General features: G+C 42.8%; 1 protein-coding gene across 2 annotated transcripts in view; it reads right to left on the bottom strand.

Annotated features, from left to right (window-relative positions):
• Positions 1 to 15,429, bottom strand: part of pds5b (PDS5 cohesin associated factor B) — a 99,585-nt gene that overhangs the window by 71,913 nt on the left and 12,243 nt on the right. The window contains exon 1 of one of the 2 annotated variants that reach the window (XM_036968176.1): positions 7,538 to 7,555. The exons of the other annotated variant lie outside the window; for it this stretch is intronic. The gene's annotated coding sequence lies outside the window, so the exon portion shown is untranslated. Of the gene's footprint in view, positions 1 to 7,537; positions 7,556 to 15,429 lie in introns of those variants that run through there. 2 annotated transcript variants of the gene reach the window in all.

Below are 15,429 nucleotides of genomic sequence, written 5' to 3'. Positions count from 1 at the left end.
AACCCACTGTTCCTAGACCAGTTAACCCACTGTTCCTAGACCAGTTAACCCGCTGTTCCTAGATCAATTAACCCACTGTTCCTAGGCCAGTTAACCCACTGTTCCTAGATCAGTTAACCCCACTGTTCCTAGACCAGTTAACCCACTGTTCCTAGACCAGTTAACCCACTGTTCCTAGATCAGTTAACCCCACTGTTCCTAGATCAGTTAACCCACTGTTCCTAGACCAGTTAACCCACTGTTCCTAGACCAGTTAACCCGCTGTTCCTAGATCAATTAACCCACTGTTCCTAGGCCAGTTAACCCACTGTTCCTAGGCCATCATTGAAATAATCTGTCGTTCTGCCCCTGAACAGGCAGTTAACCCACTGTTCCTAGATCAGTTAACCCACTGTTCCTAGACCAGTTAACCCACTGTTCCTAGACCAGTTAACCCACTGTTCCTAGACCAGTTAACCCACTGTTCCTAGGCCAGTTAACCCACTGTTCCTAGGCCATCATTGAAATAATCTGTCGTTCTGCCCCTGAACAGGCAGTTAACCCACTGTTCCTAGACCAGTTAACCCACTGTTCCTAGACCAGTTAACCCACTGTTCCTAGATCAGTTAACCCACTGTTCCTAGATCAGTTAACCCACTGTTCCTAGATCAGTTAACCCACTGTTCCTAGACCAGTTAACCCACTGTTCCTAGACCAGTTAACCCACTGTTCCTAGATCAGTTAACCCACTGTTCCTAGATCAGTTAACCCACTGTTCCTAGATCAGTTAACCCACTGTTCCTAGACCAGTTAACCCACTGTTCCTAGACCAGTTAAACTCACTGTTCCTAGATCAGTTAAACCCACTGTTCCTAGACCAGTTAACCCACTGTTCCTAGACCAGTTAACCCACTGTTCCTAGATCAGTTAACCCCACTGTTCCTAGATCAGTTAACCCACTGTTCCTAGACCAGTTAACCCACTGTTCCTAGACCAGTTAACCCGCTGTTCCTAGATCAATTAACCCACTGTTCCTAGGCCAGTTAACCCACTGTTCCTAGGCCATCATTGAAATAATCTGTCGTTCTGCCCCTGAACAGGCAGTTAACCCACTGTTCCTAGATCAGTTAACCCACTGTTCCTAGACCAGTTAACCCACTGTTCCTAGACCAGTTAACCCGCTGTTCCTAGATCAGTTAACCCACTGTTCCTAGGCCAGTTAACCCACTGTTCCTAGGCCATCATTGAAATAATCTGTCGTTCTGCCCCTGAACAGGCAGTTAACCCACTGTTCCTAGACCAGTTAACCCACTGTTCCTAGGCCAGTTAACCCACTGTTCCTAGACCAGTTAACCCACTGTTCCTAGATCAGTTAACCCACTGTTCCTAGATCAGTTAACCCACTGTTCCTAGACCAGTTAACCCACTGTTCCTAGACCAGTTAACCCACTGTTCCTAGACCAGTTAACCCACTGTTCCTAGATCAGTTAACCCACTGTTCCTAGATCAGTTAACCCACTGTTCCTAGATCAGTTAACCCACTGTTCCTAGATCAGTTAACCCACTGTTCCTAGACCAGGTAACCCACTGTTCCTAGACCAGTTAACCCACTGTTCCTAGGCCAGTTAACCCACTGTTCCTAGACCAGTTAACCCACTGTTCCTAGATCAGTTAACCCACTGTTCCTAGGCCGTCATTGAAATAATCTGTCGTTCTGCCCCTGAACAGGCAGTTAACCCACTGTTCCTAGTCCGTCATTGAAAATAAGAAATTTGTTCTTAACTGACTTGCCTAGTTAAAAAAAAAAATATATATATATTTGCAACGCAGCCTAGTGACATCAGCAACGCAGCCTAGTGACATCAGCAACGCAGCCTAGTGACATCAGCAACGCAGCCTAGTGACATCAGCAACGCAGCCTAGTGACATCAGCAACGCAGCCTAGTGACATCAGCAACGCAACCTAGTGACATCAGCAACGCAGCCTAGTGACATCAGCAACGCAGCCTAGTTGTTGCTGTTAGAAAGAAGGAGGAAACGTTAAGTTTGACAGAAATGTTAATCTATCACAAATGGAACCGCTCTGTTTAGAACGGTGTCGTCTAACGTTTTATTAGCTTCTTCATTAAAGGAGTTGAATGTTCAATAATAGGCTAGGGTGGCAGGCGGCAGGTAGCCTAGTGGTTAGAGCGCTGGGCCAGTAAAACGGTAAGGTTGCTGGATCCAATCCCCGAGTTGACACGGTAAAAGTCTGTAGTTCTGCCCCCTGAACAAGGCAGTTAACCCACTGTTCCCCGGTAGCCCGTCATTGTAAATAAGAATTTGTTCTTAACTGACTTGCCAAGTTAAATAAAAGGTTACATTTAAATAATATGCTATTTTGACTGTAAGATGATAGATAGGGTTTCTATTGTTGCATAAAAATGTCCGTTCCTTGTATTTTTCCCATCCTGTTTCCACTGATCATCCTGGAGATGTTTCTACAACTTGATTGGAGTCCACCTGTGGTAAATTCAATTGGATTGGACATTATTTGAAAAGGCACACACCTGTCTATATAAGGTCCTACAGTTGACAGTGCATGTCAGAGCTAAAAACCAAGCCATGAGGTTGAAGGAATTGTCCGTAGAGCTTCGAGACAGGATTGTGTCGAGGCACAGATCTGGGGAAGGGTACCAAAAAATATCTGAAGCATTGAAGGTCCCCAAGAACACAGTAGCCTCCATCATTCTTAAATGGAAGAAGTTTGGAACCACAAAGACTCTTCCTAGAGCTGGCCACCCGGCCAAACGGAGCAATCGAAGGAGAAGGGCCTTGGTCTGGGAGGTGTCAAAGAACCTTATGGTCACTCTGACAGAGCTCCAGAGTTCTTCTGTGGAGATGGGAGAACCTTCCAGAAAGACAACCATCTCTGCAGTACTCCACCACTCAGGCCTTTATGGTAGAGTGGCCAGATGGAAGCCACTCCTCAGTAAAAGGCACATGACAGCCCTCTTGGAGTTTGCCAAAAGGCACCTAAAGACTCTCAGACCATTAGAAACAAGACTCTCTGGTTTGATGAAACCAAGATTTAACTCTTTGGCATGAATGCCAAGCGTCACGTTTGGAAGAAACCTGGCACCATCCCTACAATGAAGCATGGTGGTGGCAGCATCATGCTGTGGGGATGTTTTTCAGCGGCAGGGACTGAGATTAGTCAGGATACAAAGTACATAGAGATCCTTGATGAAAACCTGCTCAAGACCTCAGACTGGGGCCAAGGTTCACCTTCCAACAGGACGATGACCGAAAGCACACAGCCAAGACAGCGCAGGAGTGGCTTTGGGACAAGTCTTTGACTTGCTTCGTCATTAATGGGTATTGTGTGTAGATCGAGAGGAAAAAAACATTTTCATCAATTTTAGAATAAGGCTGTAACGTAACAAAATGTGGAAAAAGTCAAGGGGTCTGAATACTTTTTGAATGCACTGTATGAAAATCATAACTGGCATAGAGATCAGTAGAAATGGTAAGATAAGTTGGTATTCCATATGAGAAAGGTTGTCAACCTATTACCAGGAAGCAGGAAGTTCAGGACAGTGACGACGGCAGAATCTGCGAAGGCCAGATGGAGCGGGATGAGGATGGTTGGGTCAGGTCAGGGTTTTTTCTTCCGGTTATCTAGATTTCTTGCTCCCTCTAGTCATTGTCGTCGTATTTCATCAAACAGTGTGCTTAAAGCATCAGACAAGATCAATGCATATATAGTTGATTTTAATAAAACACATAGGGTGTTTCTATATGGGAAAATGAACGTTTTAAAATGTCTACCAATCGATTGGTCGAAAGTACAGACGACTTTCGGTTAACCAATATATTTTGGGGGTCGGTGACAGCCCTAGAAGATTGTGATTGTTTCACGAGTTGTAATCGTCTATATTTGTATGACGTTGTATTTATAAATTGTGTACAGGGCTACTTGCAGAATAAATCTTGGTCTCAACGGGACTCTGTGCTAAAATAAAGGTGATATAAAGATTCCAAACAAGATCAGGTGTTTCCGTTAAGATTTTTTGTAGTAGTGGAAACGATCAAAAATGAATATAGGGGAAACCCTGGTACTGACCTCTGGTTTCTAAAGTTAGCGTGGAGAGATGGGTGAAAATGAAAAACCTAGCACATTTCAAAACTGGCTAAAGGCCTTAAACCAATCCTATAAACCACAAAGGCCTAGAGGAAACATGACATCATACAGCATAGCATCAAGCTCGGAGAGTCTCTGAAATATTGAACGAGGTAGGCTATTCTGAGAGACTGAGGTAATGGTACTTCGGACCATGGCGGCATCCCAAACCCCATTCCCTATAATGCACCAATTTTGCCCAGGGCCCATAGGGTCTGGTCAAAAGTAGTGCACTATATAGGGAATAGGGTTCCATAGGTCTCTGGTCTAAAGTAGTGCACTAATTGGGAATAGGGTGCCATAGGGCTCTGGTCAAATGTAGTGCACTATATAGGGAATAGGGTGCCAAAGGGCTCTGGTCAAATGTAGTGCACTATATAGGGAATAAGGTTCCATAGGTCTCTGGTCAAAAGTAGTGCACTATATAGGGAATAGGGTTCCATAGGTCTCTGGTCTAAAGTAGTGCACTATATAGGGAATAGGGTGCCATAGGACTCTGGTCAAATGTAGTGCACTATATAGGGAATAGGGTGCCAAAGGGCTCAGGTCAAATGTAGTGCACTATATAGGGAATAAGGTTCCATAGGTCTCTGGTCTAAAGTAGTGCACTATATAGGGAATAGGCTGCCACCATTTTAGATACAGCCCATGTGTCTAGGATGATAGTGCACACCAGAGAATCTCTCTCTCTCCGGGAAAAAAAAGGAGAAAGAACACATTGCAACCAATCCAATAAACCATCAACGCAAAGAGAAAACACGCTGTCATACAAAATGTCAAGCTCGGAGAGCCTGTGAAATATTGAACCAGGTAGGCTATTCTGAGCGTGAGGTAATGGTATTTTGGACAGTGTGTCTAGGCTGGTCGTGCTCGCCAGAAAATCCCTGTCCTCTTTCACGCTCCCATTCCATTATCAAGACTAGAAGTGTAAATGATAAAATGTTAAAAACGAAATTGGTATCCTTAACGTAAAGAAAAATGTACACGGGAAAACTTTTTTTGTGGGGAGGGGGGGGGCTCACCTGCTTTCCCTTTACTAATGATGCAAGGAGCGTGTGTTCAGTTCGTGTAGAATATCCTAGCCTATTCATTGATGATAGGCCCCTGCTTCACTTAAATTGTGAGACACTGCAAGCCAAGAAATTGCAAAATACAGCATTCCAATGCGATATACAGCTATTGCATGGTGGCCAACCTGTCAATACTGCCCCCCCCCCCCCCCCCCCCCCCCCCTCTCTCTCTCTCTCCGGCCCTGTGCCACCCCCCCTCCGTTCCGGAAAGATCCGATCATTTGCATTCTCAAAAGTACGCCAACTAATTAGTCTCCACCGTTCCAAAAATACTACATCGTAGGAGTCGATTCCTAACGGAAGAAACGTTGTATTTTTACTAAATGTCTCGTTAAGTCACGGTATTTAAACTTTAAAGTGCTTTTTTAGGAGAGCAGCTCGGGATTATTTGATGATCAGTTCTGGTGATGGACGTTAGTCCCACTTCAGAAAATACATTCCTTCAGACTAGTAAAATGCCCGTTAAGTGGCGCTTCGAAACTATCGTCAGAGAAGGTTTCGTGTTGGAATTAAAAAATCCGTAGCGTACTCTTACAGATATAACGGCATTGTCCGACCATGGTGATATAACGACATTGTCCGACTATATCGACCATAGTGACATAACGACATCGTCCGGCCATGGTGATATAACGACATTGTCCGACCATAGTGACATAACGACATTGTCCGACCATAGTGACATAACGACATTGTCCGACCATACCGACATTGTCCGACCATAGTGATATAACGACATTGACCGACCATAGTGACATAACGACATTGTCCGACCATAGTGATATAACGACATTGACCGACCATAGTGACATAACGACATTGTCCGACCATAGTGATATAACGTCATTGTCCGACCATAGTGATATAACGTCATTGTCCGACCATAGTGATATAACGACATTGTCCGACCATAGTGATATAACGTCATTGTCCGACCATAGTGACATAACGACATTGTCCGACCATAGTGACATAACGACATTGTCCGACCATAGTGATATAACGACATTGACCGACCATAGTGACATAACGACAATGTCCGACCATGGTGATATAACGACATTGTCCGGCCATGGTGATATAACGACATTGTCCGACCATAGTGACATAACGACATTGTCCGACCATAGTGATATAACGACATTGTCCGACCATAGTGATATAACGACATTGTCCGACCATAGCGACATAACGACATTGTCCGACCATACCGACATTGTCCGACCATAGTGATATAACGACATTGACCGACCATAGTGACATAACGACATTGTCCGACCATACCGACCATAGTGATATAACGTCATTGTCCGACCATAGTGATATAACGTCATTGTCCGACCATAGTGATATAACGACATTGTCCGACCATAGTGATATAACGTCATTGTCCGACCATAGTGACATAACGTCATTGTCCGACCATAGTGACATAACGACATTGTCCGACCATAGTGACATAACGACATTGTCCGACCATAGTGACATAACGACATTGACCGACCATAGTGACATAACGACAATGTCCGACCATGGTGACATAACGACATTGTCCGACCATAGTGACATAACGACATTGTCCGGCCATGGTGACATAACGACATTGTCCGACCATAGTGACATAACGACATTGTCCGACCATAGTGATATAACGACATTGTCCGACCATAGTGACATAACGACGTTGTCCGACCATACCGACATTGTCCGACCATAGTGATATAACGACATTGTCATTGTCCGACCATGGTGACATAACGACATTGTCCGACCATAGTGATATAACGACATTGTCCGACCATAGTGACATAACGACATTGTCCGACCATACCGACATTGTCCGACCATAGTGATATAACGACATTATCATTGTCCGACCATAGTGACATAACGTCATTGTCCGACCATACCGACCATAGTGATATAACGACATTGTCATTGTCCGACCATGGTGATATGTCATTGTCCGACCATAGTGATATGTCATTGTCATTGACCGACCATGGTGATATGTCATTGTCCGACCATGGTGATATGTCATTGTCCGACCATGGTGATATGTCATTGTCCGACCATGGTGATATGTCATTGTCAATACCGTTTCCTCCGGGGGTGCTACGCCACTGCTTATAACTAACTATAAAGTATAACAACAAGAAATCTAAGATGTGTCAAATGGTATCCAGCTCAGGGTTCCAGCTATGTATTTGGTTTGCTGACTTGCTAGCTAAGTGGCGAAATGTCAAGATTAAGCTTCTTGGTAACAGCAGAGATATTCAACCCCCTCCTGGATGAAGATCCCTGTTGCCTAAATGTATGTATAATGTGTTTTTTTTTAAATAGCACCCATTTGTGTGCACTTCCTGTACCCTCGTACGGTACAGAAACGGTCTGAGTGTATGAAAATCTAGATACCTCTCAACCATATTATATACGGACAGTTCTCTGGACCCAGATTAAAACTATTCCTGGAATAGAAAGCATGCCCGATGGAGAATCTCTATTGGCAGTGTTTTCTGGTCCAGGAAAAGGTTTACCAGTAATCTGGAGTTAAGTCCCAAATACCAGCCTATTTCCTACATAGTCCTATGTGCCCTGGTCAAAAGTAGTGCCTAAATTCAGTCAGTTATACTTTACTGTAAAGCCTAAATTCAGTCAGTTATACTTTACTGTAAAGCCTAAATTCAGTCAGTTATAGTTTACTGTAAAGGCTAAATTCAGTCAGTTATAGTTTACTGTAAAGCCTAAATTCAGTTAGTTATGGTTTACTGTAAAGCCTACATTCAGTTAGTTATACTTTACTGTAAAGCCTAAATTCAGTTAGTTATAGTTTACTGTAAAGCCTAAATTCAGTCAGTTATACTTTACTGTAAAGCCTAAATTCAGTCAGTTATAGTTTACTGTAAAGCCTAAATTCAGTCAGTTATACTTTACTGTAAAGCCTAAATTCAGTCAGTTATACTTTACTAAATTCAGTCAGTTATACTTTACTAAATTCAGTCAGTTATACTTTACTGTAAAGCCTAAATTCAGTCAGTTATACTTTACTAAATTCAGTCAGTTATACTTTACTAAATTCAGTCAGTTATACTTTACTAAATTCAGTCAGTTATACTTTACTAAATTCAGTCAGTTATACTTTACTAAATTCAGTCAGTTATACTTTACTGTAAAGCCTAAATTCAGTCAGTTATACTTTACTAAATTCAGTCAGTTATAGTTTACTGAATAGTTATAGTTTATCACCATACCATACACCCCAGCAGCCAAATACCGCCAAGGCAACCAGAAATATGCTGCTGCACTGAGATTTTAACCACAACCACCCCCTGCTTCAACAGGGTAGTGCAGCACACACACACACACGCTCTCAGACACACACACAGTCTGCCAGACTGTTCTGTCACTGACCTCGTTTCAACCCACAGCTGCTGCCAGAGAAGAACCCAATCCCTTATCAGCCTAGAGCAGAGCAGGGCTGAGGGGTGTACTCAGCAACTTAGACCAGGGCTGAGGACCAGACTCAGCAACATAGACCAGGGCTGAGGGGTGTACTCAGCAACTTAGACCAGGGCTGAGGACCAGGGCTGAGGGGTGTTCTTAGCCATTTACAGTGCCTTGCGAAAGTATTCGGCCCCCTTGAACTTTGCAACCTTTTGCCACATTTCAGGCTTCAAACATAAAGATATAAAACTGTATTTTTTTGAGAAGAATCAACAACAAGTGGGACACAATCATGAAGTGGAACGACATTTATTGGATATTTCAAACTTTTTTAACAAATCAAAAACTGAAAAATTGGGCGTGCAAAATTATTCAGCCCCCTTAAGTTAATACTTTGTAGCGCCACCTTTTGCTGCGATTACAGCTGTAAGCTTTCTCCTCCAATCCTAACGATGGACATTATGGCCAAAAAGTTATATTTTTGCTTCATCAGAACAGAGGACATTTCTCCAAAAAGTACAATCTTTGTCCCCATGTACAGTTGCTAACCGTAGTTTGGCTTTTTTTATGGCGGTTTTGGAACAATGGCTTCTTCCTTGTTATGTCTATAGGACTTGTTTTACTGTGGATATAGATACTTTTGTACCCGTTTCTTCCAGTATCTTCACAAGGTCCTTTGCTGTTGTTCTGGGATTGATTTGCACTTTACACACCAAAGTACGTTCATCTCTAGGAGACAGAACGCGTCTCCTTCCTGAGCAGTATGACGGCTGCGTGGCCCCATGGTATTTATACTTGTGCACTATTGTTTGTACAGATGAACGTGGTACCTTCAGGCGTTTGGAAATTGCTCCCAAGGATTAACCAGACTTGTGGAGGTCAAAAATATTCTGAGGTCTTGGCTGATTTCTTTTGATTTTCCCATGATGTCAAGCAAAGAGGCACTGAGTTTGAAGGTAGGCCTTGAAATACATCCACAGGCCCACCTCCAATTGACTCAAATTATGTAAATTATCCAATCAGAAGCTTCTAAAGCCATGACATTTTCTGGAATTTTCCAAGCTGTTTTCCAACAAACAATTGTTGGAAAAATTACTTGTGTCATGCACAAAGTAGATGTCGTAACCAACTTTCCAAAACTATAGTTTGTTAACCTCACTAGGGGATGTGGGACGGTAGCGTCCCACCTGGCCAACATCCAGTGAAATTGCAGAGCGCCAAATTCAAAAACAGAAATACTCATTATAAAAATTCATAAAGCATACAAGTGTTATACATCGGTTTAAAGATGAACTTCTTGTTAATCCAACCACGATGTCAGATTTCAAAAAGGCTTTACGGCGAAAGCATACCATGCGATTATCTGAGAACAGCGCCCAGCAGACAAATCATTACAAACAGTTACCAGCCACATAGAGGAGTTACACAAGTCAGAAATAGCAAAAAAATGAATCACTTACCTTTGATGATCTTCATATGGTTGCACTCACAATACTCCCATTTACTCAATAAATGTTTGTTTTGTTTGATAAAGTCCCTCTTTATATCCAAAAACCCCTGGTTTGTTTGCGCATTTTGTTCAGTAATCCACAGGCTCAAACGCAGTCACAACAGGCAGACGAAAAATCCAAATAGTATCCGTAAAAACATATCAAATGATGTTTACAATCAATCCTCAGGTTGTTTTTAGCCTAAATAATCGATAATATTTCAACCGGACAATAACGCCGTCAATATAAAAGGTAAACAAGAAAAGCGCACTCTCGTTCGCGCTCATGAAAAGGCTCTGGGACACTGCAGTGTCCACTCATTCAGAGAGGCCTTACTCCCTCACTTTTCAGAATACAAGCCTGAAACAATTTCTAAAGACTGTTGACATCCAGTGGAAGAAGTGCAATTTGAGTCCCAAGTCAATGGATACTGTAACGGCATTCAATAGAAAACTACAAAAAAATGTTTTAGCACTTCCTGGATAATTTTTCTCAGGTTTTCACCTGCCAAATCCATTCTGTTATACTCACAGACATTATTATAAAAATTTAGGAACCGTTGGAGTGTTTTATATCATCTAAATCTACCAATTATATGCATATCCTAGCTTCTGGGCCTGAGAAGCAGGCAGTTTACTTTGGGCACGCTTTTCATCCGGAGGTGAAAAGAGTGCCCCCTACCCTAGTGAAGTTAACAAGACATTTGTGGAGTGGTTGAAAAACTAGTTTTAATGACTCCAACCTAAGTGTATGTAACCTTCCGACTTCAACTGTACATCTGCATGTTTTTGCTATGTCGAGGGATTATCGATAAAGGGCCGTTAACCAAGACTAGAAAAGGTCAATATCGCCGCAATATAGCTCTCTTCTTCCCCTCTCCTCTCTCTCCCTCCCCCCCTCTTCTTCCCCTCCTCCACCTCTACTCTTCCCGTCCCCCTTCTTCCCCCTTCTCCCACCCCTCTACTCTCCCCTTCCTCTTCTTCCCCTCCTCCACCTCTACTCTTCCCGTCCCCCTTCTTCCCCCCACCTCCCCCTTCTCCCACCCCTACCTCTCCTCTTACGAGAGGAGCCAAGGGTCTGAGTAAACAGACATGAACCTCCCTCTAACCTAGACCAGATATCCACATTGACTTCACTCACTGGCATCAGTGACTTGCCAAGTTGTCAACTCTACCTCCTCTTTTTGTCTCCCTTTCTTTCCCCCTCTCTCTCTAACATTAACAGTGCTGCGTGTGTGTGTGTGTGTGTGTGTGTGTGTGTGTATGAAACGCAGCATCATGTGATGCAATATGCATCACAGCGGTTGTATTTCGAAAGTGATATATCTTGAAAACTTGATTGCTGACGTGCAAAAAATATTTTGGGACTATCAACAATGGACTTATAATAACCAATACCAACATACAGCTTTGGGGTGGAGATTTCCTTAACTGTGTCTCTGGAAAAATGATAACCATGGTTACCGATGGGGGTGTGTGTGTGGGGGGGGGGGGGGGTCTGTCTGCAAAAGAAAGAGGGGGAAAGAAAGAAAGAAGAAGAAAGGAGGGAGAGAGAGAGAGAGAGAGAGAGAGAGAGAAAGAGGCGGGGTAGAGGGAGAATTGGCAACTTGGCAAGTCACTGATGCCAGTGAGTGAAGTCAATGTGCTTATCTGGAGGGAGCTTCTGGAGGGAAAGGCAGCCGGGCATCATGCATTACAAAGAGACAGACTGTTACACTGCTGCAGTCAAGAGGGGAGAGATAGGCAGAGAGGATTGGTGACTGAAAGACAGGAGTATGGGTGAAAGGAGGGAGAGAGAGAGGGAGAGCTCTGAAAGGAGAGAGAGGGAGAGCTCTGAAAGGAGAGAGAGAGAGATCTGAAAGGAGAGAGAGAGAGCTCTGAAAAGAGAGAGAGCTCTGAAAGGAGAGAGAGAGAGCTCTGAAAGGAGAGAGAGAGAGCTCTGAAAGGAGAGAGAGAGAGAGAGAGAGAGAGAGAGGGAGAGCTCTGAAAGGAGAGAGATAGCTCTGAAAGGAGAGAGAGAGAGAGAGCTCTGAAATGAGAGAGAGCTCTGAAAGGAGAGAGAGCTCTGAAAGGAGAGAGAGCTCTGAAAGGAGAGAGAGAGAGAGCTCTGAAAGGAGAGAGAGAGAGAGCTCTGAAAGGAGAGAGAGAGAGAGCTCTGAAAGGAGAGAGAGCTCTGAAAGGAGAGAGAGAGCTCTGAAAGGAGAGAGAGAGAGCTCTGAAAGGAGAGAGAGAGAGTTCTGAAAGGAGAGAGAGAGAGTTCTGAAAGGAGAGAGAGAGAGTTCTGAAAGGAGAGAGAGAGAGAGAGAGAGAGAGAGAGAGAGAGAGAGAGAGAGAGAGGGGGAGAGCTCTGAAAGGAGAGAGAGAGAGAACTGAAAAGGGGGAATGTCAAGGTTGTGTTCAGCAAGGGTGTATTCTGTCTCAAAGCGTTTTCCTCAATTCCCGACTTGGAAGACAACCAATGTCTTCTAAAGGTACACGGGAGATTCCCATGAAACCAGTTTTAAAACGGCTGTAGCCCATTGAGTGACAAAAGCCATGATGCATCTGCAAAAATCAACTATCATTCTGAGGACTAAGATGTCTAAGTTTCTTATTTTAAAATACATTTTAGCCAGATTGTTTTTTATTATTATACATTGTTACCCCCAAATTCTCATTAAAGAAATGCATCGTGATTGAATTCTTGGATCAATCTATAAAATGATGTTGCTGTGGTTTGTCTATCAATCATTAAAATGCTATACTACTTTAAGTTTATATTAAACTAGAACATGTATCACGTACAAACGGTGTCTGTGGACATGTCTCGTTACCATAACACGTTCCTGTAAATACTACATCTCATTACTATTACACTTAAGTTCCTGTAAAAACGACATCTCATTATCATAAGACCTTTTCACGTTCCTGTAAAAACTACATCTCATTACCATAAGACCTTTTCACGTTCCTGTAAAAACTACATCTCATTATCATAAGACCTTTTCACGTTCCTGTAAAAACTACATCTCATTACCATAAGACCTTTTCACATTCCTGTAAAAACTACATCTCATTACCATAAGACCTTTTCACATTCCTGTAAAAACTACATCTCTCGATACTGAAACACTTTTCACGTTCCTGTAAAAACTCCAATGTTTTTATTGTAAATAGGAATTTGTTCTTAACTGACTTGACTAGTTAAATAAATGTTACATTAAATAAACAAATAAATAAAAACAGCTCAGCCGATACGTCGGGCCGATATTGGCCTTTTCTAGTCCATCGGCTCTTCCCTATCGGCTTTCCTGATAGCCCTGCTACATAGCAAAGCTGCTGCTATGGCAACCACCACTCACCGCCTGAGCCACGAGCACCGCACAAAGCCAAGGAATGTCTAGCTGAGAAAATCAGCAGCGCCAAGCTAGCTCATTCATCCAAACAGATGCCGTATTGAAAAATGGATGAATTGACACAATGACCAAAATCAAACTCCTGTTGCAAATATTAGTTTAAAGGTGCAATATGCAGAAATTTCCCCACCATTTCCTGGTTGCTAAAATTATAATAGTTTGCCTAATTTCAGTTTATGAGCAATGGCTAGAGTAGAGCAGTGTTTCCCAACCCTGGTCTTCCGGTACCCCCAACGGTATACATTTTTAAATTGTAATCTTGGATAAGCACACCTGATTCAACTTGTCAACTAATCATCAAACCCTCAATGAGTTGAATGAGGTGTTGTCAAGGGCTACAACGAAACAGTGTTGGGGGTACTGGAGGACTAGGGTTGGAAAACTGTGTCGTGTTGGGGGTACTGGAGGACCAGGGTTGGGAAACTGTGTAGTGTTGGGGGTACTGGAGGACCAGGGTTGGGAAACTGTGTAGTGTTGTGGGAACTGGAGGACTAGGGTTGGGAAACTGTGTAGTGTTGAGGGTACTGGAGGACCAGGGTTGGGAAACTGTGTAGTGTTGGGGGTACTGGAGGACCAGGGTTGGGAAACTGTGTAGTGTTGGGGGTACTGAAGGACCAGGGTTGGGAAACTGTGTCATGTTGGGGGTACTGGAGGACTAGGGATGGGAAACTGTGTAGTGTTGAGGGTACTGGAGGACCAGGGTTTCATTAATCCTAAAATATTGTATTTTCAGCTGTTAGAAACTGGTGTACAAAACTGAAAGCAAAAGACGCAAAAAAAAAGAAACTTAAAGGGAAGCATAGAAACCGAAGACATAGAACATATCTAACGCTTCTTAGACTTGCTTTCAATGAGCATGACAAATCAATAAACTCACATTTCTATGTGAATTTGGTCAGGTCACCCCAAAAAGGTACACATTTCAGTTTTAATTCACCAAATCGTTTTTTTTAAATGATTTTTTTTTACCTTTATTTAACTAGGCAAGTCAGTTAATAAATCCTCTTTGGGCTAGGGGGCAGTATTTTGACGTCTGGATGAAAGCGTGTCCAAAGTAAACTGCCTGTTACTCAGGCCCAGAAGCTAGGATATGCATATAACTGGTCAATTTTGATAGAAAACACTCTAAAGTTTCTAAAACTGTTAAAACAATGTCTGAGTATAACAGAACTGATATGGCAGGCGAAAACCCAAGGACAAACCCTCCCAAAAAATAAATTCAGCCTACCACTGTTTCCAATGGCTGTCATGTTTATTATGAGGCGAAAACCTCCCAGATTGCAGTTCCTAGGGCTTCCACTAAATGTCAACAGTCTTTAGAAAGAGTTTCAGGCTTGTTTTAGAAAAACTTCATTCTAGCTAATTTTTTCAAAGTGGCTCCCATTTTGGCTGTAGTGTTTTCATGCGTGGATGAGAGAGTGTTCTTTGTTGTTTATCTCTGGTAAAGACAATAACGATTCTCCGTCTTAAATTGTATAATTTATTTACGTATTAGGGTGCCTGAGGTTTGATTATAAATGTTGTTTGACTTGTTTGGAGAAGTTTATTGGTAACGTTTGGGATTCATTTTGTATGCATTTTGAAGGAGGGAAACCGGTGGATTATTGAATAAGGAGCGCGCCAACTAAACTGGGGACATAATGAAGGACTTTATCGAACAAAAGGAACATTTATGATGTAGCTGGGACCTTTTGGAGTGCCAACAGAAGAAGATCTTCAAAGGTAAGGCATTTATTATATCGCTATTTCTGACTTTCGTGGCGCACCTACCTGGTTGAAAAATGTTTTTCATTTGGGCGCTGTCCTCAGATAATCGCTTGGTGTGCTTTCGCCGTAAAGCCTTTTGAAATCTGACACTGCGGCTGGATTAACAAGAAGTTAAGCTTTATT

This window comes from Oncorhynchus mykiss, chromosome Y (assembly GCF_013265735.2).
Source record: "Oncorhynchus mykiss isolate Arlee chromosome Y, USDA_OmykA_1.1, whole genome shotgun sequence".
Taxonomy (NCBI): Eukaryota; Metazoa; Chordata; class Actinopteri; order Salmoniformes; family Salmonidae; genus Oncorhynchus; species Oncorhynchus mykiss.
Note: the sequence above shows the minus strand (reverse complement) of the source record. Positions and strands in the feature narration are given on the sequence as shown.